Here is a 25,065-nt window from a genome sequence, read left to right on the forward strand (position 1 = left end):
CCAGTGTCAGTCTGGCTTCAAGGAAAGACTGAGCGGTCTCCTGTTTCCAGGAACCTGCAGGAACTTTGTCCAGGGGGTTGTGTCAGAGCTGGGGGTTAAGGCAATAAACATCTTTACTCCAACCAACACGGAGCCTAAGGACACCACTATGTGAAGAAAGAGTGCCTTGCAAGCAATCTAAATCCACCAATTGTGCGACCCAAAACTCCACTAAACAGAGGGAGAAAGAACTGGGCGTGACAGGGTGGAGAGTGCTCACCATATGTTTGGAAGCTCCCCTGTCAGATGCCATTCTTGTAGCTTTACGAGCAGCATTTCACTTCATCTGCATGCTGCCTTCCTAGAAAAACTGTGGCTTAGAGAGCAACTTGCCCAATGGTGGTGGAATAGGCATTTGCGGCCAGATCTGTCTGATGCTGAAGCCCAACCTCTTTCTCCTGCAACAGGGGGAAGAAGCCTGAGCTGCTCCTTAAAGCAGCCTGTACCATTTTGTCACCAGAGCAGGAGGCATAGGAGGCCTTGCTTATTGGCTGTGGGTCATGAGCCCCTGATTCATATCTCTGGGGTACAGACTTCTCCCGAGGCCTGATGAGGACTTCAGGTTTAAGCATGCCTTTACCGTAGCCCTGAAATTTCCCTCCTAACCTCAGAATTAGGTCCCTCTCACTTCTCCAGTCCCTCCTCCATGCATTCCCCATGCACGCTATGCTCTGCACATGCCAAATTTGGTGCAGTCTCTAAACTTGTCATGTTATTTCATGTGTCTGTGTTTCTGCTTGAAAATACCCTGCTTATCTTCCTTGCTATCCTGCTTTTTCTCCCTTTTTAGATCCATAGCAATGATCTCCTTTTCCATGAAACTTTCCTGGACCTGCCCAAGCAGAATTTACTATTCCCTCCATTGGGCCCCTGCCAATCCTATACCGTAAATCAACCGTGTCCTTAACTCATCGCATTGCCATTATTTATTTGTTTAACTGTGGTGAGACTGTTAATTCTCAGCCAATATCTTTGTGCTCCTCTAGATTTCCCAGCCTCCCTTGCACTTAGATTGGGGCCATGGCCAATGGATCTGGGCAGACGTGATGTGTATCACTTCTGGACCTGGCCCTTGAAATCATCCCACAGGATCCTCTAGCCATCCTTTGACCTTGAAGATCATGTAGCTCAGATTTTGTAACTACAGGCTGAAGGAAAGCCACTCAAGACATATTTGGGTATGATGTGAGCATAAAAGACATTTTATTTTATAAGCCACTGAAATGTTGAGGTCCATTGGGGAAGCTGGCATTCATTACCTTGATTACGATAGTATGTTTTTCCTGTTACTGGTGAGCTTTTATGGGTAGGAACATTTTTTTCTATTTACTTTGGCATTCTTAACACCTGGTGAAGGTGGTGTAGTGTATCTGAGAAACACAAATGAGGGCATTTCATCTGAAGCCAGTTCTTCTGCAGCTTCAGCCTCCAGGGCTTAGTGACATATTCTCATCTTGGCTGGCAAAGGGGTATTAGGATCCTTATGTGCCTGCTGCTTTATCAGCCCAGGTAGGTCCTTTTAAAGTCTGCCACTCAGGGCTTGGCTGCCAATTTGAATCTGTGTTTTCTGCTTCAGTTTTCCTCCCTCTTCTTAGAAGGGTTTCTGCCATGGAAAGATATTGGCAGCGCAATTGGATTTTGTGTTCAAAGTTAAAATGTAATTATTTCCGCTTCACATTCCTTCATTAACTCCATCACTCTGGTTCTGAGAAGGAGAAGGGGAGCAGGCGATCTGTCTTCCCCCTGAGGGACATGGTCTGACAGCGAGCCTAACAACAGGCTTAGAGCACAATGTTTGTGGCTGACTCTAATGAGCTCAGGGATGGAGGGGGCCTGGGCTTTGGCTGGATGTTCTCACTCATTACAAATATCATAATCAGCTCTGACCCCATTTTTTGTGTAAGCCTTGAGAACTTCTCTAAAGATTCTAATTTCCTAGGACAGTGGCCAAAGGTATAACGGATTGGGGAGAGAAATGAGAGTCATGTCAACTTTTTCATAAATGTCATTTCTTTTCATCCCATAGAATGATCGTAGGCAGCTCATGCCCATCTATCAGATGAGGTAAAGAAATCCAGACTGGCTTGTTAAAAATATGCAAAATCGCACCGTTGGCACACATCACAAGCTGTCTAGTTCCCATGTCCCTGTTCCTTCTTTTTTACCACACTGTGATTTCCTTCCTAATTTCTTTACTGAGCCCCATTTAACTGCGGAGTATCCCAGGGCTTCATGTCCTACTAGCAGGGGCTGGCTCACATTACTTGATTTCTCTGACCTCCATTTCCGCCCTCACAGAAGGATGCTCCTAGGATTGAAGGGAAAAGCCAGGCCACAGAGAGAGCACTTTATCTTTCTCCTTCCCTTCCCTCTGCTCTCTCACTGCAGCGGGTTATGGTCACCCTGGGAAGCTTCTGCTGCTGCTCTGGTTGGAGGATGAAAACTGGAAGCTGCTGTATATTTTCCTCCCACTAGGACTAGAACTAGGACTAAAAAAAAGGTATCTCAAGTCAACTAGAGCCCCTGGTCATGAAGAGCCACATTGATTGATCATCCAGGAGGGACCGGGTCCTTCCCAGAAGAGAGTCCTTACCTCTTCTGCTTGGAATGGACAGTCTGAGTCTCTGAGTTGGATCTAGGGAGAGCAGCTGGGGCTTCTTGAAGGTCCTGAGTCATTACCGTGAAGAGTCATGTTGGATCTTGCAGCCATAACAGACCCCAGGTGAAGGAAAAGGAGATGATGAGACCCTAACACAGAAGGAGTGGCCTTATATCTCTAGACAGTTCCTCTCTGGCTTTCTGTCCCCAGATTTCGTGATTTCCCATGGTCAGCAATCCTACTTGACATGATAGTGAAGTGAAAGAATGGATTTTAGAATCAGGAAGGCTTGATTTCCCACCCCAGATCACTCACTCCTTAGCTTGCTATTTGTGTATATTGAGTTACTCACTTCACTTCTTGTGGTCTCAGTTCTCTCATGAGTATGTAACCAGGACATAAGAACCACGCTGCTTGGGATGTGATAAAATGCAACAATTCTTTCTCCTCTTCCTCCTTCTCCTCCTCCTCTGTCTCCCTCTCTATTATCTATTTTTTAAGCTTAATGCTTGCACCGTCCTCCTCTAAGCTCATAGGCTTTTTACCTAGCCGATAAAAATCAAGCACTTAGCTGAGGTCTCGGCAGCCATGACATGGCCTCAAGGCAGCCAGCCATCTGCAGAATGTCTAGAAAGACGAATGTCTACCATCCTCTTTCTTTCTGGCCTCTAACTTATTGGCAGAGAAATGTTAAGTGGATTTTTAAAAAAAAGAATCACCATATTGCAGAAACAGATTGAAGAAAGATGGATTTTGGAGAATAATGTTTGCTGCAGGAGAGAATCCAGGTCCCAGAAGGGAAGTCGTGGCTGATGCTACAACTCGAACAGCCTCCTCACTGAGTAAAATGAAAGCTTGCTTACTGTAAAGAGCCACACACTAACAATATTTATTGAGCAATTGCTTTGTGTTGGCTTTCTATGAATTGTTTTATTCAACTTTTAACAAACATATGAGTTAGTAACTACAATTATTTCACTTTTATAAGTGGGGAAATATGGGTCATCTTCCTAAGGCTGTATAGCTAAGTGCTAGAGTCAGAATTTCAAATTGTGGTCAGTAGGACTCCAACTTTAAGGAAAACCTTAAAATGAGAACAAAAATTATTGTTCAGTAAAATTCACCAACCCTATGTTATGGATTTAATTGTGTCCCTTCCACCAGATTCATATTTTGACACTCCAACCAACAAAGTAATGTATTAGGAGATAGGATCTTTAAAGAGATAACTAAGATCAGATAAATTCATAAGGGTCGGGCCCTAATCCAGTATGACTGGTGCCCTTATAAGAAGAGGAGACACCAGGAGTGTCCACACACTGTGGAAAGGTGGTGAGAGGACACAGTGAGAAGGTGGCCGTCCGCAAGCCAAGGAGAGAGGCCTCAGGAGATACCAAACCTGCCAACACCTTGATCTAGGACTTCCGGCCTCCAGAACTGTGAGAAAATAAATTTCTCTTGTTTAAACCACCCATTCCTTTGTATTTTGTTATGGCAATCCTAGAAAAATCATATATCCCACCACCTTTACAGGTTAAGTGTACTTTGCCATTCCTTGACTTTGAGTTTAGTCATATGATTTACTTTAGTTGATGGAATCTTAGCAGACCTGATATGAGTAGAGGCTTAAAAAACATTTGGGTGCTTTGGTTTAATCTCTTGTGCCTGTGTTACAGCCATGCGACGGATGTGCTCCATCTATAGTCCAAGGAGGATGAGAGACAGATTCTTTAAGTTTAGAATCAGACCCCAGAGTAATGGCTTACTTGTCTTGTTTACCAATTGGGAGGGGGCTTGTGGAGAAGAGCAGATCAGTTATTGTCTGAATGAAGAAATGACATTTTCTTTGTACATTGAAGAGTAATATAGATAGATTCTCTAACCTACCCCAGTTACAATCCAATGTGATGAAGTCTGAAGTGATGGTAAGTCAGTCTAGGGTGCTGGGGAAGCGACAGAGGCCGTCTTTGACTCAGAATAAAGAAGGTCAGGGCCAGAGGGGCTCCTAAAATTAATCACTCACAGTAAGCTGAATCTTTTAGGGCCCATAGCAGGTTCCCAGATAAGGAATCATGCAAAGGAGGATTTGAGATGGGGATTAATGGTATGTGCAAGGCCCGTGGCAGGGGAGACACTTGCAATTCCTCTATCTGATCTGCATAGGCTTACTTTGGAGCCTCCTCTTAGACAGGGCTCTCCAGGGTGTAGAGGACTTTGGCAATCTAGGAGCAGGGAAGGTGGGCATGCATGTGCTGGCTGAAGGAGGGACTCTGGATCCCTTCTCTTTTCTCCTCTCCTTCCAACAGATTGTGTTCATTCTCCAGTGGTTTTGCTTTACTTGTAAGAAATGGCGGGAGTGTGGGGCAGAGGTGGGCTTAGAATATGGCAGTACACAAGGCACTTCACATGTTATTTCATTTGATCCTCATTGCAGTCTTCTCGTGTTGGTGTTATTATTTCTAACTTATCCACACATTCTATTGACTCTTATTTATATTCAGGATATGACCCCAACCAAACCACTTCTTACTACCTCCATCGCTTCCCTGCTTGCCTCTTGGGCCAAGCCACAACTTTCTCTTACTTGGACTATTTTAAGAATCTTTCAGCTGGCCTCCCTGCTTCCACACAACGATCAGAGTGATCCATAACGTACATTGAAGTCTGATTATGTCGCTCCTCTGTACAAAGCCATCCAGTGGCTCTCCACATAATTTCCAATAAACCCACAGTCCTTACGATGGTCTATGAAAGTGGTCGGCAAACTGTGGCTCTTTGGCCCCTTGAGTGTGACTCTTCCTAAGCCTTAGGGGTACCCTAATTAAGTTAATAACAATGTACCTACCTATATAGTTTTTTAAAAATATATATTTTATTGATTTTTTACAGAGAAGAAGGGAGAGGGATAGAGTTAGAAACATCGATGAGAGAGATCGATCAGATGCCTCCTGCACGCCCCTCAGTGGGGATGTTCCCGCAACCAAGTTACATGCCCTTGACTGGAATCGAACCTGGGACTCTTCAGTCTGCAGGCCGACACTCTATCCACTGAGCCAAACCGGTTCGGCACCTATATAGTTTAAGTTAAAAAAATTTGGCTCTAAAAAGAAATTTCAATCCTTGTACTGTTGATATTTGGCTCTGTTGACTAATGAGTTTGCCGACCACTGGTCTGTGAGGTCCTCTACGATCTGGCCACTTTTCTACTTCCCGATCTCATCTCCCACCTCTCCCCATTCGATCCACCCCAGTCACCCTGACCTCCTTGGGGTTCCTACTCACTGTCCTTAAACACCACAAGCACAGTGGAATCTCAGATCTTTTGCATACATTTCCTCTTCATCAAATATTCTTTCCACAGATATCTGTGTGGCTTCCACCTTCCCTTCCTTTAGGTCCTTCTAAATGGAAGCCTGACCAATATCACCCCACTTCCATCATGCTTTGCTCTTTTTATCCTGTGTGATTTTTTTTTTTTACTTCACAGATCTTAGCACTTGACATAGTCTGTCTTTTGTTTATTCTTCCTCTAAAATGCGTGCTCTGTAAAGGCAGGGACTTTATGTTTTGATGCTATTTTGTGTTGTCTTCAGTGCCTAGAACATTGCCTGGCTCACAGAGGCACTCCATGAATATTTGCTGAATGTGGTTCACAGAGATTAAGCAACTTGCCCTGGGTTACCCAGCTAGTAAACAGCAAAACGAGAATACAAGTCTTATTGGTACTGAGGACCATGCCCTTCCTAATCCATTTTCTTAGGCCCTTGCCTATTGCCCAGATATCAGGATGAATGGGACTGCCCAATAGGTCTTTGCGACTCTGATTTCTTTAGAGAAATGCTCAGTGAAGAAACATGAGGGTTAATGAAAAATTCTCTCCTTTTGATTATCCTGGAATGAAAAACCTCAGCTGCCTCTCTGAAAAAAAAAAAGTCACAAGGGCTTTCAATTTCCTTGTCCATGTTCCTGTGTGTTCAAGAATCCTTAATTAAATTTTATATTACTTGATATTTATCCTATAAAAAAGAAAGAAGTCAATGAACTCACATGGCTACTACAGTCTTGGCTCTGATTGAGAAAGCAGAGAGAAAGCAGCTTGTGACAGACATGGACACAGCCAGTGGGCCCTGTACCCTCAGGGGTATTACAAAAATGACACTCCTTCTGGCCCTCTGTTCAGGTAGGCTGAGCATATCAGCAGGGCACTTTCCTGGGTTCATGCCCCTCCTCGCTTTCTGGCTTACATTCCTCTGGCCCCATCCTCCTGGGCTTACCCACTGTCAAGAGAAGCTCTAGTGGGCAGACATTGTCAGTGCCTTCCTGATGTGCATTGGATCTGTCCATTTGGCAGGCACTAGAAGTAATGTTGCCGTGGGACAGAGGATGACAGAAGGTCCAGAACAGGGTAAAGAGTGACGGCAGTGCCAGGGACAGTGGTGGCAGAGTGAGGTGTGCTCACAACCTTTTGTTTTGTGTACTGGGGTTGTATACTATGAAATGGTCATGGGATTGGGTATACTAGTATCTGGCACCTTCAATTCTGCAGGGTTTAGCTGAGAAACGCTTTGATGACTTCCTGCTGACTGGTGAGATCAACGCACTTTTTCCCTCCCATCTGTGTGGGAGCGCAGGCGAGACCAGGTGAAAAGCCCTGACTCAATTGTAGGTCAGAGAATTGAACTTCTTGATTTGTCTTTGAGAAAATACCCATGCCATTTTCTAGGACACGTGCAAGAAAAGTGGTGGCTGAGGCTCCTATCATAGGGGGAAATTGCTGGTCATTTGAAGTCAAAAGACTACAGTTTCTTGCTGTGGATCTGAGCAAGTTTTTCTATTTTTCTGAACACTTCTCCCCCAATCTGAAAAATCAGTTTTGAAGATAAAATGTTTCCTCTTTCCTTCCCTCCCTCCCTCCCTCCTTCCCTCCCTTCCAACCTCCCTCTCTCCCTCTCTCCCTGTTAGTCAATAGAATTATTGAGCTGCTGTGCTAGGCACTGGACAAACATAGATAAACAAAATCATTGGTGACTGCAAAGATCCTAGTGCAAGAAACAATGACAGCACAGTACATATATGCAGGAATGGATGTCTATCTTAGTTGCAGCAGCACAAAAGAGAAAGTGCTAATCGCTTGTGAAGGAATAGAGAACATGAAGTCTAAGCAACAGTTTGCAAAAGAAATAGCGTGTGAAGTGGACCAGTTGGGGCCACAGTGCGGATGAAGGAAAGTAAGTCAATACCACACCTCATGTACAACAGCTACAAAAGGATGCACATGATTTGGTTGTTGACTTGTTGAGTTAGAGGCATCTGTGAGAGCCCCAGGTCCTCCTGACAGTGGACACCCAGAGCCAGATCAGCAGAGACTGAATGTTTAAGACCAGAGGCCATGTTTGGGGACCCTTGGCAGGGCACTCGACGAGAAGATCTCACTGTGAAGAGAACTGGAACAGAACCCTGTGGAATTCCAAACCTTGAGTGTGTTAAGAAAGAGAAATCTACCAACAAGGCCTGGCAAGGAGAGTGATGGGAGAAACTGGATAGAGTCTCATTGCCGAGGGCACAGCAGAATGTGTCAGGGAGGACTGGCTGAGAGCTGCAAATGCTGCAGGGAGGCCAAGGTCAGTGAAAATCAAGACTGCCTATGGAATTTAGTGATTAGGTGGTTAATGGGGAGGGAGGGAGCCAGGTGACAGTACATTAAGGCGTGTGAAAAGGCTTTGACAACTGAAGAGCCATGGAAATGAAATGTCACTTCCTGATGGAGGCAGGAATCAGCCACCTTAGGCTGATCAATTCAGAATGTGCAGTGAGACTGACGTGAAATTCACCACTCCAGACTCTCAGCTTCTTCTTCGCGGCCCGTGGAGAACAGAACATCAGCATTTTAAATAGTCACCCCTGTCCTCGTAATGAATACTTTTGAACACTTTTCCATCCTTATCTCAAAATTAGCTTCTTGTTGGCTCCAGAAGATTGCCTGAAATGTGTCACCTAGGAGCAAAAATAAAATTGGGGGCATAAGAAAGAATGAGAGTGAAACAGCAGATTATGGGGTCGTTGCTATGTTGGAATAAATAATCCTGGTGACTGGATAGCAGTGCTGAGTTATAGAATTTATTCTCTGAAGAAAGAAGCTTTAATCTTAGAGTCTGTTTTGGAGCCAGTAGGAAAGGGGCTTCCCTTCTAGCGGAACAAAATAGATTTTCCAATAGTTTTGTCCTGTCAAAAAGAAAAGGAAAATAACAAAATATAATAAGTAGTTTGGCTGCTTAAGGAAACCATATCTAGAGGCCACGTGAGCTTTCAATAATTCAGTGTAGCTCTCACGGTCTCCTGCAGGTGGCCCATGGCTGTGTGCAGACAGCTGGGGTGAGGTCAGGGGACCGACTCTGAATCCATTTGATTTATAACAGCTCCTTATGATATTAACTGAGCTCCATGCAACTGTCTAAAGAGGAGTCTGGCATAATGACCATGCACTTGGCCATGACAAGCGTTGTTCCTGAATCCGGGCTTGAAAGTACAGTACCTGGCACATTCCTACCTTGGCACCTACAGTTTCCTCTGCTTGGTTTGCTGGTCCCCAGATGTCCACATGGCTATTGCCCTCATCATTCTTAGGCCTTTACCCAAGCATTACCTTCTTAGTGTAGCCTTCTCCAACAATCCAGTTTAAAATAACGTCTGCATCCATCCACCATCTCCTCTCTCCTCATCCCTGCTTTATTTTTTATTTATAGCCCTTATTACCTTATCATATATATTTTCTATTTTACTAGAATGTTGGTTGCTCAAAGCAATGCTTTTGGGCTGTTTCAATCACTGTCATAGCCCCAGTGTCTAGCAGAGTGCTTGGCACAAAATAGGCACTCAGGGATGTTTTCCAAATGAGTGAAGACAGTGGCTTTGGCAGCCTGCCACCTTCCCAGATCTAGAGAGGGACTGTCAGCCTCTAGAAAAGTACTTCCCTCATAAAAATCACCTGCAAGTTACCACGTAGCCTCCTTCGTTCACTAGGCTCTGTGACTCCTGCCTCTTCATTCAAAGCATGAACAGCATTGCTCGAGTTTGCCAGGAGCTTCCAAGGTGTGTGCTCTGCCATCATATAAACTCGTCCTCCTTTCAATGCCTGGGAAGTCATAGACTGGAGAGCTGTAGATGTTGAGAACATCAGAGCAAGAAGGAGCCTGGGAAGTCCATTAGTCCAGTCTGCATGCCTATAGATGGAGAAGTTAGAACTTGGGTTCACATGCCACTCATGGGATCCTCACCAACAGTGCGGGTCTGGTATCAGGATTCCAGCTAAGGACTGAGGAAGAGATGAACAGAAATGTTAAATTACTTTCCCGAGGCTGCTCAGTTGCTGAGTGTTGCTGTCAGGCTTGGGACCCAGGTTTATTTTAAATCTAAGCTCAGGCTCCTTTGACTGGATTCTGTGCATGCCGCCATTTGTGGAGGAAGGCCGGATACTGGGCCCTGCACATGATGGTGGGAAAGTGGGTGTGTGGCCACTTCCTTCTCTGCTGTTAGTTACCTTGTATTTCTGAGAGATGGTTTCTTCCTTTCCTCTTTTACAGCAGAAAAGTGTTCCTCTCACCTGTTGAGTGGCCAGTTCTCTAGCATTTTACTTTCTCTCTTTGCTCCTTCTGCATCTGCTCTTCCCCTCCCTTGGCCTTCGCTACCAACTCTTCAACATGCTTGGTTTTATGTATGCCTCATATTGCAAAGGAACAAACCGTCCTGTGTCCTAAGTTCCCCTGTTTCTACATCCTCCTGCTCCTCCTGCTTTAAGACCAGGCTTCCTGAATGAGTCCTCTGCACCTACCCTCTTCCCTTGCCCTTCCAAGCCTCTGTGGTTCTGCCCTTTCCTATCTCATAGTTGTTCCTGCCCCATATGCCCCTCTGCCCCATCCCCTGGTACCACCATTTCATCATTTACTTCTATTCCTTTGAGGACTTTAGATGCCTCATGTAAGAGGAATCATGCAGTATGTGTCCTGTGAAGGACTTACATCACTTAGCATTCTGTCTTCCAGAGTTATCCACGTTCTCACAAATGGTAGGATTTTCTTCTTTATGGCTGAATATATTCCTTTGTATGATTGTATGATCTAATGTTAAGTGTTCTTACACTGAAAAAAAGGAAAGGAAGGAAGAAAAGAAAGGAAGGAAGGAAGGAAGAAAGAAAAGAAGAAAGAAAGAAAGGAAGAAAGGAAGAAAGGAAGAAAGGAAGGAAGGAAGGAAGGAAGGAAGATAAAGAAATAACAAATAGACATTTTGGAAGAAAGGGAGAAAGAAAGAAAGAAGAAAGAAAGAAAGGGAAGGAAGGAAGGAAGGAAGGAAAGAACCTAACAACAAATAGACACTTTGGAGGAAACTCTTGGAGATGATGGATATGTTTATTACTGGGATTGTGGTGTTGGTAACACAAGTGTATGCATATGTTCAAACTCACCAAATTGCATACATCAATTATGTGCAGTCTTTGTGTACCAATTATATTGCAACAAAGCTGGGGAAGGAATAACATACCTATTATGAAATCATTTTCCTTCTTTCTAAAGTACATTCTTTAGCAGTTTTTTAGGAAAGGTCTGTTGGAAACTAACCCAGGTTTTATTTGTGTGAAACTGTCTTTATTTTGCCCTCATTAAATATTGCCTTGATGGTGATAAAATTCCCAGGTGACAGCTATTCTATTCTAACACTTCAGCTGTGTTCCATTGTTGCTGCTGGGAGTCATCTGTCAGTCTAGGTGCCATGTCACTGGAGGTAAGCTCCTTTTCTCTGGGTCCCTTCACAGTCTTTCCTGTTACTTGGTGATTGATAGATTCATCATATTGTATCTCAATGTGGGGTTCTTTTAATGATCCTACTCAGATGAGAAGTGAGAGAACTCATGCCTTTCATCAATTCTGGGAAATTTTGCGCCATTATCTTTTCAAATATTATATATTTACAAGCCATTACCTATTTTTAAAATTTTGATTAGGCATGTCTTAGATCTCATTGCTCTATTTCCTATGTCTCTTAACCTCTGATTCATATGTTTTATCTTTGGGCTATATATTTATTATTACTATTAATTATATTTTATGCATTCATTCACCTTCTAGTTGAATAAAACTCTTTTCATTCTGGAACTATTTCCAGTTCAATATTTTTTGCTTCAACTGTGTCTTATCTGTTATGTAGCCTACATTTTGAGTTTTAATTTTCATTTATTTTATTTCTATAAATTCTCTTTGAATCTTTCTTTCAAATAAACCTGTTCACTTTTGAGACTTATAATCTTAATCACTTAGGTCTTAAAATGTAATACATACATAGTTTCCAGATTCTAATTCTAATAATTGTAAAATCCAAAGACATTGCGCTTTACTTTCCTCATCTGGAGAAATGGGAAGAAAAATAATTCCTAGTCAATAGATTGTTTTGAGGATTAAATGATCAAATATATGCACAGTTCTTAGAAGAGTATCTAGCATGGAGTATAACCTATACAAGTGTTAGCTATTGTCACTAGTATTATTGCTGCTGTTTGTAGAACTGATTTTGTTCTTTGCTGACTTCCTCTACATGGTTTGTTTTTCTCGTGTGTTGTTAGTTATTATTAGAAGCTCATGTTCCTTGGAACATTAACGGTGGACATTCCTTAAGGCTTGCGTGTGTATAAGGTGCTTTCTTCCAGAGAGGACATGCATTGGCTTTTTCCAAGCCATGAGGCTACTACTGATCCCAACTATTTTAAATTAAATTCTTGCCTTAGCTGTTTTCCTGCCACAGTGTGTAAATTCCAGCCCCACATTTGCCTGCAGGTGGGATTGTGGTTACTAATTATCAGGGGAGACTTGTTTCCCCTTCACCCAGCGATAAGACTAAGATAGACAAACTTTCTTTGCAAGGTAGTTTCTTTGCTGCTTTGCCTGGTGAGGTTTTCACTCCTTAGGGTCCCAGAATTCTGTGGTGTCCCTGATTGTAGGTCCCACATTCTGCAAATCAGGGAGAAAAGAATGACCTTGGATCATTCACTAGCTTATTTGCTTTTGTGAATTAATTTTTTAAAAATCCTCACCCAAGGATATGTTTGTATTGATTTTTCAGAGAGAGAGAGAGAGAGAGAAACATTGATGTGATAGAAACATCCATCAGTTGCCTCCCGTTCTTGCCCTGACCCCTGACGGGGGATCCAACCACAACGTTTTGGTGTACAAAACGACTCTCCAACTTACTGAGTCACCTGGCCAGGGTGTGACTTCGGTTTTTTCCCCTGTTCAGCTTTTTACTTACTTTCTTTTCATCTCAGCTCTTCTCTGGAAAATGTATTTTAGATATTTTATCCAGTATTTATAGATGTTTTGAACTTTGAGATCTTTTCTTTATAATGTGCTAGTCACTGTTGCAGCATAAAAGCAGCCATAGACAATGCATAAACAAGTGGGCATGCTGGGATTTCCAGGAAACTTTATTTATGAAAGTAAGTGATAGACTGTATTTGACCCATGGGTTTTAGTTTTTCAACCCCTGTTCCATAACAGCTGACAATAGAAGACACTGGAAGAATCTGAAAATGTTGCCTCTCGCATTCCTGGCAGTCATAGCAACAGAAGAAACCAACGCTGTTGCCTGATTGATTCTTTCCTTTCGATTTGGAGCTTAAAGTCTTACAGGAGAAAATCCTATAGGGAGAAACATGCATGGGGGATTGGGCACCAGTTGGAGTCAGGAGGTTGGGAAACTTTGTTCGCCTTCAGGTTCGTTCTAATACGATCTCCTGCCTGGTGCTTGTAATGAATCCTACTGGATCATAGATTCATGAAAATCCCCAAGTTTTTTCTGTTCTCCCCATTGTTCCTCACTGTCTGAACAACCTCCAAACCTGCATGTCCCTCCTCTTCCCTTCTCTTTAGCGGTGGTAGAGGTCAGGATAGTGGCTATTTCCTTTTTCTTAAACCAACTTAGGTCCCCATCATGAAGTAAGTCTATGCTTTTGACTGACTCCCTGGGCCTAAACTGTAATGTTATTTGTCACGTGAGCTGGAAAGGAAGCAGAAATGGAGAGATAGATGTATTTTATAATTTCCTGAAATCTGAGTACTAAAACACCACGTTTCCAACCAAGGCAGCTTCAGTATAATTTTTGGAAACATAAAGCTTTGTGGTGAGCTGGCTGTGAAGTCTTACTGGTTGGAGAGAATTCAAGCATATTTTCATGGCGCAGGTGCTGGAAGCTGTAGGTAGGCAGGCAGGAGTCCAGCCTGAGGCTACAGGTGCAAACAAAGATTTTCACTGAGGCCCCAGCTCTAAGTGTAGTTGCTCAAAAGCTGGGCTTTCCATTACCTTATTGGAAGCAACCTGCAAAGCTGGCATTTCTGCAGACATCTTTGTTAGGGGTGAGTTGGGGGGCCTGTCGGCTCAGAGGTTAATCTTACTAATTAACAGAAGGGCCAGAGGCCTCAGAAACAGACAGATTTTCCCTATATTTCATTGGGGTGACTTTGAAAAGCTTGCAGGCAAATGGCACCTTTCACTTTAAAAAATCTAAACCATGCCTTTTTAACTATAATTAAAATTGGAGCTTGAGATGTCCACGGTGGCAAGGAATAGACAATTTTGGCTTTTAGAAGTTTGCCCATGGGAAGTCTGCAGGAGAGGCAGGAGAGGAAAGACAACTCTTCTCTTATTAAAATATATTTTTATTGATGTCAGAGAGGAAGGGAGAGAGAAATATCAATGATGAGAGGGAATCATTGATTGGCTGTCTCCTGCACGCCCCCTACTGGGGATTGAGCTGGCAACCCAGGCATGTGCCCTGACTGGGAATAGAACCTCAACCTCTTGGTTCATGGGCTCACGATCAACTAGTGAACCACACTGGCCGGGGAAGACAGCACTTTTAAGGGCATCATTCTAATTCTTCACGCCTTCGTGCCTCGTTTTCCCCTCCTTTATACTTATTTTGAAAGCCCGTCTCCCTCTTCCTCCAGTGAAAACCCACGCCATCTCCCCGGGCCTGTCGTGGAAGAACAGACTGGGAGACATCTGCCTCGTGCCTTATTTTTTCAAATTCCTCTGAACGATGGAGCCAAGTCTCCGCACCAGAGCGCCTGCTCCCTGAACAAACCAAATGGCGGCTGCTGGCAGCGTATTGACAGCTTGTTAATAGAGGGATCCTTGACAGTGTGACAACCTGTGTGGGCCGCCTCGGGAAGCCAAATCCACCCCCACCCAAACCCCAGTCATTAACAGGTGGGAGAAATAGCAACTAACTGCTGGGGAGGGGGAAATACTCACCCGAATGCATTCTGTGGATGAGAAAGTCGCTCCGATGTTGTGATCTCTTCCCTGGTGCTTGTTAGCAGGCTCTACCGGAGAGTGCCTTGACTCTGGGGTCAGATGAGCCTGGATTGGAATCTAAGTTTGGCCACCTGCCAGCTGTGTGTCTATGCAAGTTCCCACACCGAATCTCATTTGTGAACAGTCACCTGGTCCCAGGCTATTTGAGAAAACACGGTCAGAGATGTCACTTTTCGGTGTTCAGTTGTTAAAAATCTCTTCTTAGGATGGTGGACTTGCCAAGTGCTTCTCTTAGTCGTGTCAAGTTTTGACTTACGCATTGCGAGGCTTTGTTTTCTCAGTGCCTTCAGTTTGAAATAACTGCACCTTCTCGGTGAATGGGGCCTTTTGTCATTAGAAAGTGATCCCCTTTATTTCTTTTTTTTAAAGTATTGTTTAAAAATCCTCACCTAAAGATATGCTTAGAGAGAGGAAGAGAGAGAGCTTAGAGAGAGGAAGAGAGAGAGAGAGAGAGAGAGAAGAGAGAACCATCAATCGGTTGCCTTTCATATGTTTCCCGACTAGAGAACAACCTCACACACAACCCAGGTATGTGCCCTGACCGGGAATCAAACCAGCAACCTTTCGGTGCACAGGACACTTCAACCAACTGAGCCACTCTGGCTAGGCTGATCTCATTATTTTGAATCATTCTTTTCATCTTAAAATAATTTTGTGTGGTGCTATTTTATGTGCTGGTAGCTAAGTGTCTCTATATGTTGGCCATATTACATTTATTTTACAATATTTCTGGGCCCTCATGTTTCTCTGGAACTAGGGGTGAGGGATGAGGGGTGTAGAGAAAGCGCAGGCTCAGATGGCTGTTGTTTGGATGAGGCACACAAAGTGCTTGGACTGGCCTCCCAGAGACCGTTGCTCCCTGAGCTCCATGAAGCCCCAAATATATACATTCTCTGAAAGAAACCCTCTTGTTGCCTGTACGTGGTGGCCCCACTCACACTGGACTCCAAGCATTTCCCTCTCACCTCTCACCTATACTAGAAAGATGTAGGAAAAATCTTTTAAAACTTATAGCTGTAGCTCTTGGTATATTTCTAAGGGTTAAACTTTATTTAGGAAACATTTAGGATTATTTAAAATATGGGGTGGGCAAAAGTTGGTTTATAGTTGTGAGCATGTGAAACACAGGTTTTATTCTTGTGTTATTATTGATTGATAATTGTATTAAGAACAACTGTAAACCTACTTTTGCCCACCCCTGTATCGGTTTCCAAGCTTTCTTGGGATCCCTTTGTGAATGTCATGAAAGCTATGGACTCCTCAGGAAAGAAAAAAAAAGCACAAACAATTCAGACAATTTCAGCCTATCCTATAAACTGCCTAAAGTTCTGGAGGCTCCAGGTTAAGGGGCCTTTCGTTATTTAAATACTCATATTATAAAAATGAAGGGATAAAAGACAGGATGCAAAATTTAAGTAAATGCAAATTTATTTGTCCGAATGGCAGACTGTATAGCTGTGGCTGAAAGATTGCTGCCTATTCTGGTGGGTCTCAGGTGGAATCAGATTTACCAGGGAGTCCATGCCCTGAGCGAGCACTGCCTGCATACATGGGAAACCCAAGCCGTGGACTAAGTGAACAGGCCTAGGACCAGTGAACCTTGTGACCCTGGCTCAGGCACCCAGGCAATATCCTCCAAGGGAGGGCTCCATAATCGAGCACATGCCCCAGGCTCCCACTGAAGAAAATCCCAATCGAAGATAAGCTGAGGAGCAGCTAATACAGAGCATTAAGAAACACCATCGTGACAGATGGTCAGCAGATGCAAGAAATGGACCCATTGATACCCGAGAAAGCAGAAATAATAGTCAGCTGACAACGTACCTTAATATATTGTTTTTCAAAGTTGAAAAATGATAGAATCCCTAAAAAATGGAGATAATAAAAGAGGACAGACAAATCTGAGAGAGAGAGAAAAAAGCTAGTTTTAGAAATGAAAAATATTGCCATGGGTGAGAAGAAACCTTTGACGACTATTTGAACAGTAGCCCAGCCATGCGGGAGGAGTGGCTAAATGGAACGGAAGAAGTCATCCAGAATACAGCAGAGAGGGGTAAAGAGTTGGAAACTGTGAAAGAGAAGTTGAAGAATGGAGGAGAGAATATGACATCTCGCCCTAGACACACTGGAATGAAAGGGCAACATTCCTGCATAAAGACAAAGTTCTGAAAGTTACCAGGCAGAAAAGACATTACTTTAAGAAGTCACTGTCAGACAAAAGACATACTGTCATCATCGATAATACATGATGACATGATACCAGGGGAAAAAAAGGAAGAAGAAAAAACTATCTCCAAGACTGAGGTCGCACGTATATATGTACATGATGCAAAAAAAAAAAAAGGAAAAAAGCTCCAAACCCCAAAACACAAAACCAACACCCGCAGGAAAAAAAGTGTTGAGTTTATTCTGGTTGGTAAAATTAAAAGTGACTGTTATTTTTATCTTAATATTTCGGAATGATTCGCATTTCCTACAATAAACATGATTTACGAATGTAATTATATAAATATTAAAAAACAATAATCTGTGTTGAAAGGATAGGAAGACCAAGTCTGTGTCTGTTCAAATTAAGCCCATTCTTTAAGGATGAGCTTCAATGTCGCTTTATCCTTGAGGCTTTCCTGCTGTTCCTCTAACTGCCGGACAGACTCATCCATTAGGCACTGGGAGCACAGCGCCCAGGGCCATGACAGTATTTTAATTTTAAATGCTTTTAAAGTCACAAGGAAAAGCAGGATATTAATAATGAACATATAACAATGACTACAGCCTAGATTATATTTGTCTTTATACCAAGGCTGTGGTAAAATATAATGTTTTATATTTATATATATATATATATATTTTTTTTTTTTTAATGGAGAGGGACCCATGAAGGCAAGTGTCTGGAGCCCAGGGAAGTCTTAAAGCAACCCTGAACCTCTGACTTCCTGTTTTAATTTTGGTTTCCCCTGAGGCAGAGCCTGAGAGCAGGCAGTTTATATGGGACATGATCATAGCAAGCTGATGTGAAGGAGCCGAGAGAAAGAGATGGAGGGAGAAAACTCCAATGAAAGCATGTGTTCTCAAGGTCATTGTGGGCAATAGGGTTTAGTTTCTCCAGGACTTCCATTACTAAAGAAAAAAATGTCTTCCCCAGCCTGGCCTGTGTGGCTCAGTGGTTGAGTGTCGACCTATGAACCAGAAGGTCGTGGTTCAATTTCCCGTCAGGGCACACCAGGGTTGTGGGTTCGATCCCCATTAGGGGGCGTGCAGGAGGCAGTTGATTAATGATTCTCTCTCGTCATTGATGTTTCTATCTCTCTCTCCCTCTCCCTTCCTCTCTAAAATCAATGAAAATATATATTTAAGAAATGTCTTCCCCAACTGAAGGATGGGTGGTCAAGGTATTTATTTTTGAACATTGCCCCCAGAGGTTGTTCCCTCCTTTCCAGGGGGCTTGTATAAATGTTGAGTGACTCCTGGCACTGGAGCAGAAAATATAAAGTGCTTGCTCAAGGTGAGATGCTGAAACTTAGGTGGCCAAGACAATGTGACTCAAAACACCAAAAGTGTCTGCTATAGTTGCCCTGGAATCAACCTCATATTATCTCCGTACTCCCATACTATTTCATTTGTACATCTCTAAGGGTTACATTCAACCGTGCCTCATGCATCCCGTAGTTCCTTTTGTATTTGAAATATAAATTCATTGAAGTCATGAGCCATGCTCATGACACAGAACCTCACACACACAGAGTCCTGGACTAGGATTTAGGAGAACTGAATTCCAATCCTCACTCTGCAACTAACATGCTGTATGATGTTGGACAACCTCTCAGTTTCCTTGGATCTCATATCGGTATCTATTAAATGAGGAGCATGTACAAGATCTACCCCAAGGGCCACTCTGGATCTGTTTATTCCCATCCATGCAACTCCATTCAGCATTAAAGAGCTCCAACTACATTCTAGGCCAGTAATGGCGAACCTATGACACGCATGTCACAGGTGACACGCGAACTCATTTTTTGGTTGATTTTTCTTTGTTAAATGGCATTTAAATATATAAAATAAATATCAAAAACATAAGTCTTTGTTTTACTATGGTTGCAAATATCAAAAAATTTCTATATGTGACACGGCACCAGAGTTAAGTTAGGGTTTTTCAAAATGCTGACACGCCGAGCTCAAAAGGTTCGCCATCACTGTTTTAGGCCCAGGGCTAGTTGCTGGGATTATAGAGGTAAATGCAGCATGATCTTCCCGTGCAGGATTAAGTGTTTCTTCAAGGAGAGAGACAAATGAAGATATCCCAGAGGTCTGAGGACACACAGTGGGGTTTGCACCCAAACCTGGTTGTGTCAGGAAGAACTCTTGCCAAGATAACAGCTGAGGTGATTCTTAAAGGATGAATGAGAAGTGATGGGAAGGACAATATGGGGAGGACGCTCCATACAGAGCCATTCCAGGGAAAGGAGGCATCTTTCTCTAGGCTGAAGACAGCTTGCCGAGGACAGAAAAGCAATGTTCCCTAGGCTCTCTGACTTTTGGGCCATGCTATTCCCATATTTCATTTTGCCTTTGTGAGGGCAATTGTTTGATACTGTCACATGCAAGTTTTAATGTGTGCGCTAGCCCCAAGATTAGGAAAGAACTAGCTATATGAACAAACTACAGCTTCCAGGGTGGGAGACAAGACCCATTTTTCTCTGTTTGCTGGGAAAGGAGAATCACCTTCACTTTATTTTATATTTATTATTAAGCAGCACTGTGGAAATGGATTTTTAAAAAACGCAGTCATAGACTAATGGAGAGGAGAGGATATATTAGCCACTAGACAGGTCTTCAGTCAATTTATATACGTTCAATCAGCCCAATGTTCCTCTCTTTGATAGTAATGAGTACATTTCTTTCCAGAAGTCAAAGTGCCTGTTATTTTCTCCCTATTTATGGTGATCAGGTATTTGTGTTACTCCAGGTAAAATACCCTGGAAATGGCTTGTAGAAATAGCCCTTCATGCTAAGTGCGCCGTGGGAAGGACACATTACAGACACTCCAATCTTCTGGATGTAACTGCTGACATTTCCCCCTTCCTGTTCGACATCAGTATGAGATCACCCCATAATTTTACCTCATGGAGTCATTTGCTGCTTTAGGAAGAAATGCTCTTTGCTGATAAACATCCCACTCCACATAAATGTCATGCTGAAAAGATTTCTCTTTTTGGAGAAATGGCCAACAGCCCATAATTTCAATAACTTGCTTCATTACAGAAGAGGCACAAATGACAAAACTTGCCAAAGCAGTGGCTGGAACAGTCCTCCCAACGTTTCCCCGGAGGAGGGGACACAGGAGAATGCTGGAGGGAGCTTATTGCTTGTAGAGAGGCCTGTTTCTTAGAAAGTTTGATTTAGAATCTGAAATTGGGTGTTGAATGCAGGTGTGGACATTGATGCATTGTTGCTGATACCAGTTGTGGATGTGTAGTAAGTAACTATTCAAAACTAAATCTGGCTGCCATTTTTCAATTGTACTGTGGACTCATTTTAAAATCCTCACCCGAGGATATGTTTATTGATTTCAGATAGAGGAGGGGGAGGAGAGAATATGATTGGTTACCCCTGGTATGCACCCCTCCTGGGAATGGAACCCACAACCTAGATATGTGCCCTGACTGGGAATTGAAGGCACAACCTTTTGGGGGTAGGAGACAATGCTCCAACCAACTGAGCCACCTGGCCAAGGCTCTACTGTGGGCTTTTTAGTCTTAATCCAGGCTGACTTCACCACCTTACAATGTAGGGGAATACAAGGAAGAAGAAGATATATTTATTGAGTCTCTATGAAGTACACTGATTATTTTATTAGTTCTCTTACTAAGGACTGAACTAAGTAGTTTATATGTGCTATCAATTCAGTTAACAGACATTGATGAAAAACATGGAATGAGTCATTTACTATGAGGATTACAAAATCCTATCATGTAATCTTCACCACAATATTAAGAAGTTAGGCACTCATTATCCAAAGTTTGTAGAGGAGCAAATGAAGCTCAGAGTGTTTAAAGCAATTGCCTAAGGTTACACAACTTGTAAAGGACAAACCTGGGATCTGACCCTGGACAGTGTAGTTTCCCAGTAAATGCTTGTAAAATTGAACTTTTATGGAAGCACTCATTGAGGCTGGATGAAGGACAGGAGGGAGTTTTTATCCTTAGAATCTAAATTATTATAATTAAAATGTAAAAACACCACAAGAAAAATTTTGTGTATTCTGTCTACTGCTATATCCTTAGCACATAGAATAAGGCCTGATACATACTAGATTCTCAATAAATATTTGTTGAGTGAATACATGTAAAACAATTAGAAGAGCTGGCACAATTTTATTCCTTGGAGTTTATCCCCCAATTTTTTTCTAATAATATCTAATATTAACAGAAGATTATTAATTATAGAAATAGCAATAGCTTGTCTGAAAAAGCTAAAGATTGGGAAAATATATACAAATATTATTTCTATATGTGTATGTATATACACATTATGGTTCATTCATACAATAGAATACTATGCAGTCAATAAAAAATAAAGCAATTTGCAATGTACAGATATGGGATGACAGACAACATGTATTGTAAAAAATAAGGTGCAGAAAAAAAGGAAAATGCAGTGCATGTAGTATGTTATCATTTGTGGGAGAATATACACACATATTGGTAAATCCTATCGATGGTGGATCCACAGGAATTTGGCATCTGGTTGTTTGTACTTAGAAGTGGCAAGGAGACTAAAAGCAAACACTTTTGATTTTTGCTCCATGTACAAGACAAGTATATCCTATTTAGAAATTAATCAAACAACTCACAATTTATAAAAGAAAGACTTGACATTAACCAAGAGTTGGCTACCTAGGGGCAGATAAGAGGGTGGGTGTATTTTCAATGGTCTAAGAGAGCCACAGGGCATCTTAGTACAAGTGTGCGCATAGGGTGGATGAGAGTGTGACATTTTTCTGCACAAGGGGACACACTAAGCCTTTACCTGGCAAATCCCCTGTGAATTGACCTCTAAAGATTGATTATAGCTCAGCCTTCCACTCCTCTGGCTCGGAAAATTAGATTGAATACCATTATTAATTTTGATTATCAGACCTGAATTCTCTGTAAGCTCACTTAGCAGGCAGACAGCCTCTAACCTTTCATAAATAATGCCCTCAAATTTGGCCTTCTAAGAAGATGGAGGGTACTAAGGATAGACCAAAAGTGCCTACTGTGTGCCAGGACTCCTGCTGGATAGTTGATTGTACATCCATTAGTGAATTATCTTACCACCTCTTTGAGTGGGCATCATTATCTCCATTTAAACAGGGAACAGGCTTAGGTGGTTAAATGACTTGTCCATGGACTTACAAGACAGGCACCATCAACTGTACCTGAGCTTAAGAATGATTAATATTTTATTTGAAGGGGAAACACCAAGAAGGGGAAAGATATTGGCCTGTAAAAAATGTTCCTGACTACACAGGAAAAGGTGCTTTCCTTTAGTAGGACATCTTTCCTTGATTCCTCGCATGCCAGAAGAGGACCATGCTGGTTGGGAAGTGAGATCTGTCACTGTAGTGACTCGTAAGGGTGCTGAAGGACTGCACTCCAGGCCCTTCCACGTGACCAAAAATCACAGCAATTATATGGAGGAGAGGAGCAACCTTAGACATCATCTCAACTTGAGCAGGTCTCTCACTCATTTTATAGGCGAGGACACTGAGACACATGGAGGGGAAGAGAGCTACTCAGACACAAGAGTATAGTGCAAATTAGGGCCACATTCTAGGTCAGCGGTTCTCAACCTGTGGGTCGAGACCCCTTTGGGGGTCGAACGACCCTTTCACAGGGGTCGCCTAAGACCATCGGAAAACACATATATAATTACATATTGTTTTTGTGATTAATCACTATGCTTTCATTATGTTCAATTTGTAACAATGAAAATACATCCTGCATATCAGATATTTACATTACGATTCATAACAGTAGCAAAATTACAGTTATGAAGTAGCAACGAAAATAATTTTATGGTTGGGGGTCACCACAACATGAGGAACTGTATTAAAGGGTCGCGGCATTAGGAAGGTTGAGAACCACTGTTCTAGGTGTTTGGATGCTTATTCTAGGATCCTTCCCCTTCCCCCCCAGTTCTTCCTAAAGCTGAATTCTAACAAAACTTTAAAGAGGTCTAGTCTTACAGACCCTGAAACAGCCCCTTTGTTTATTCTGGGTCTCCTCCTTGTTGAATTCCTATGTTCTTCATTGGTGACTAAGCCTATGAGTGTGAAAGAGATCTACCAATTTTCATAAATAAAATTTTAGCTACTAATTATAAATAGTGTAATCCAGCTCTCTTCAGAGTACATTGGAGTGTCTGCTTAGAAAGCATTGAGTCTTTTATTTGCTTTGGCCTATCTGGCTTCTTTGTTCTGTGCCAGGCATGACAGTTAGATACTCATCCTGGCGTAACTGATTGAGTAATGATCTGGCGTCCATTTGAAAGACCTGCAATGGACCCAGAAATGATGTCACATTGGTGTATGGCTTACCAGTAATATATTGAACATGAACATGAGAACTGTAAGTTGGGGAGTGGAATTGCTTCTGGGGTAGGCAGAGTTCTAAGATGACCCTCAAGGGTCCCACTTCTTAGTGTATGTTCCAGATATAGTCCCATTCCTTTGATTGTGGGCAGGACTTGTGAATATTATGGATGTCACTCCCGTGGTGATGTTATATTATACTAGAGGTCCAGTGCATGGATTCGTGCAGCACTGGTGGGGTTCCTCGGCCTGGTCTGCGGGGATTGGGCCAAAACCGGCTCTCTGACATCATCCAAGGGGTCCCAGTTTGCAAGAGGGCAGGGGCCAGCCTGAGGGACCCCACCAGTGCATGAATCTGTGCACTGGGCCTCTAGTATGCATATAAGATCTTTGGTTAATCTCTTCCTGCCCTCCCCCTATCCCTCTGAGATTCATCAGTCTGTTCCATGTTTCCATGCCTGTGGTTTCCGCTCCTGCATTGAACATCTGCCCCCTGGTGGTCAGTGCGTATCATAGCTACCAGTTGGATGGTTGAATGGTTGGCTGGTCGGCCAGTTGCTTAATCTTTATATAGATAGTCAAGGTGAATGGATTTTACAGATATAATTAAGGTCTCTAATTAATTTGACCTTGAGTTAATCAAGGGAAGATTATCTGGGTAGGTCTGGCCTAATCAGATGAGCCCTTTCAAAGAGGGGTTAAGCATCTTTTGAAGTTAGATTCTTTTGCTAGCTTTGCGTTGTTCAGTTTCAAGTAAATAAATTCTGCCAACAATTGTGTGATTTTTGAAAGAAGATGCTAAGCTCTGATGAGACCCAGCCAACACCTTGCTTCTGGCCTTGTGAGATCCTGCGTGGAGGAGTCAGTTAAGCGGTGCCCTTCAGAAATTGTGGGGTAATGAGTTTTAAGCTGCTAACTTTGTAATTTGTTACACAGCCCAGAAAACTAATAAAGCTGTGTTCATGAAAGGAATCTGGACCCCACCTTGTATGGTTAACAAGTTGTCCTGCACATAATTTCTCCAATTTTTTCTTCCTCTACTTAAACTTGCATATATTTTTTTTATGTGACAATATTCAAGGACAAGAATGTATATAACTTCAGGTGCTTTTATATAATATATTTTTAACTTACTTAATTTCTTTATGCTTCCCTTTATTCTTCAGTGAAACAGGAGTCACTGTGGTAGGTAGGTCACGTGGCTCATTAGGAGGAAGTCAGGCTGGTGAGAAGCTTTTACAAACAGAACTATAATCTATGGGGCTTATTGGATTTATAAGCAGCTATGGTAGATTGGAAAGATGACTAGATCTGCAGTCCAAATAGCAACATTTACATTCTTATGCTACTATTTTCAGACTGTTTTGACCTTAGGTAAACCATTAACTTTTCTGACCCTCATCTGTAGAGTGAGGGATAATAATAGGCTGGTGTAGGAACTAAATAAGCTACTATATATGATTCATACTGTCACCTTCATTTTGCTTTAATATAG

Source organism: Myotis lucifugus, unplaced genomic scaffold (assembly GCF_000147115.1).
Source record: "Myotis lucifugus unplaced genomic scaffold, Myoluc2.0 scaffold_195, whole genome shotgun sequence".
NCBI classification, from domain to species: Eukaryota; Metazoa; Chordata; class Mammalia; order Chiroptera; family Vespertilionidae; genus Myotis; species Myotis lucifugus.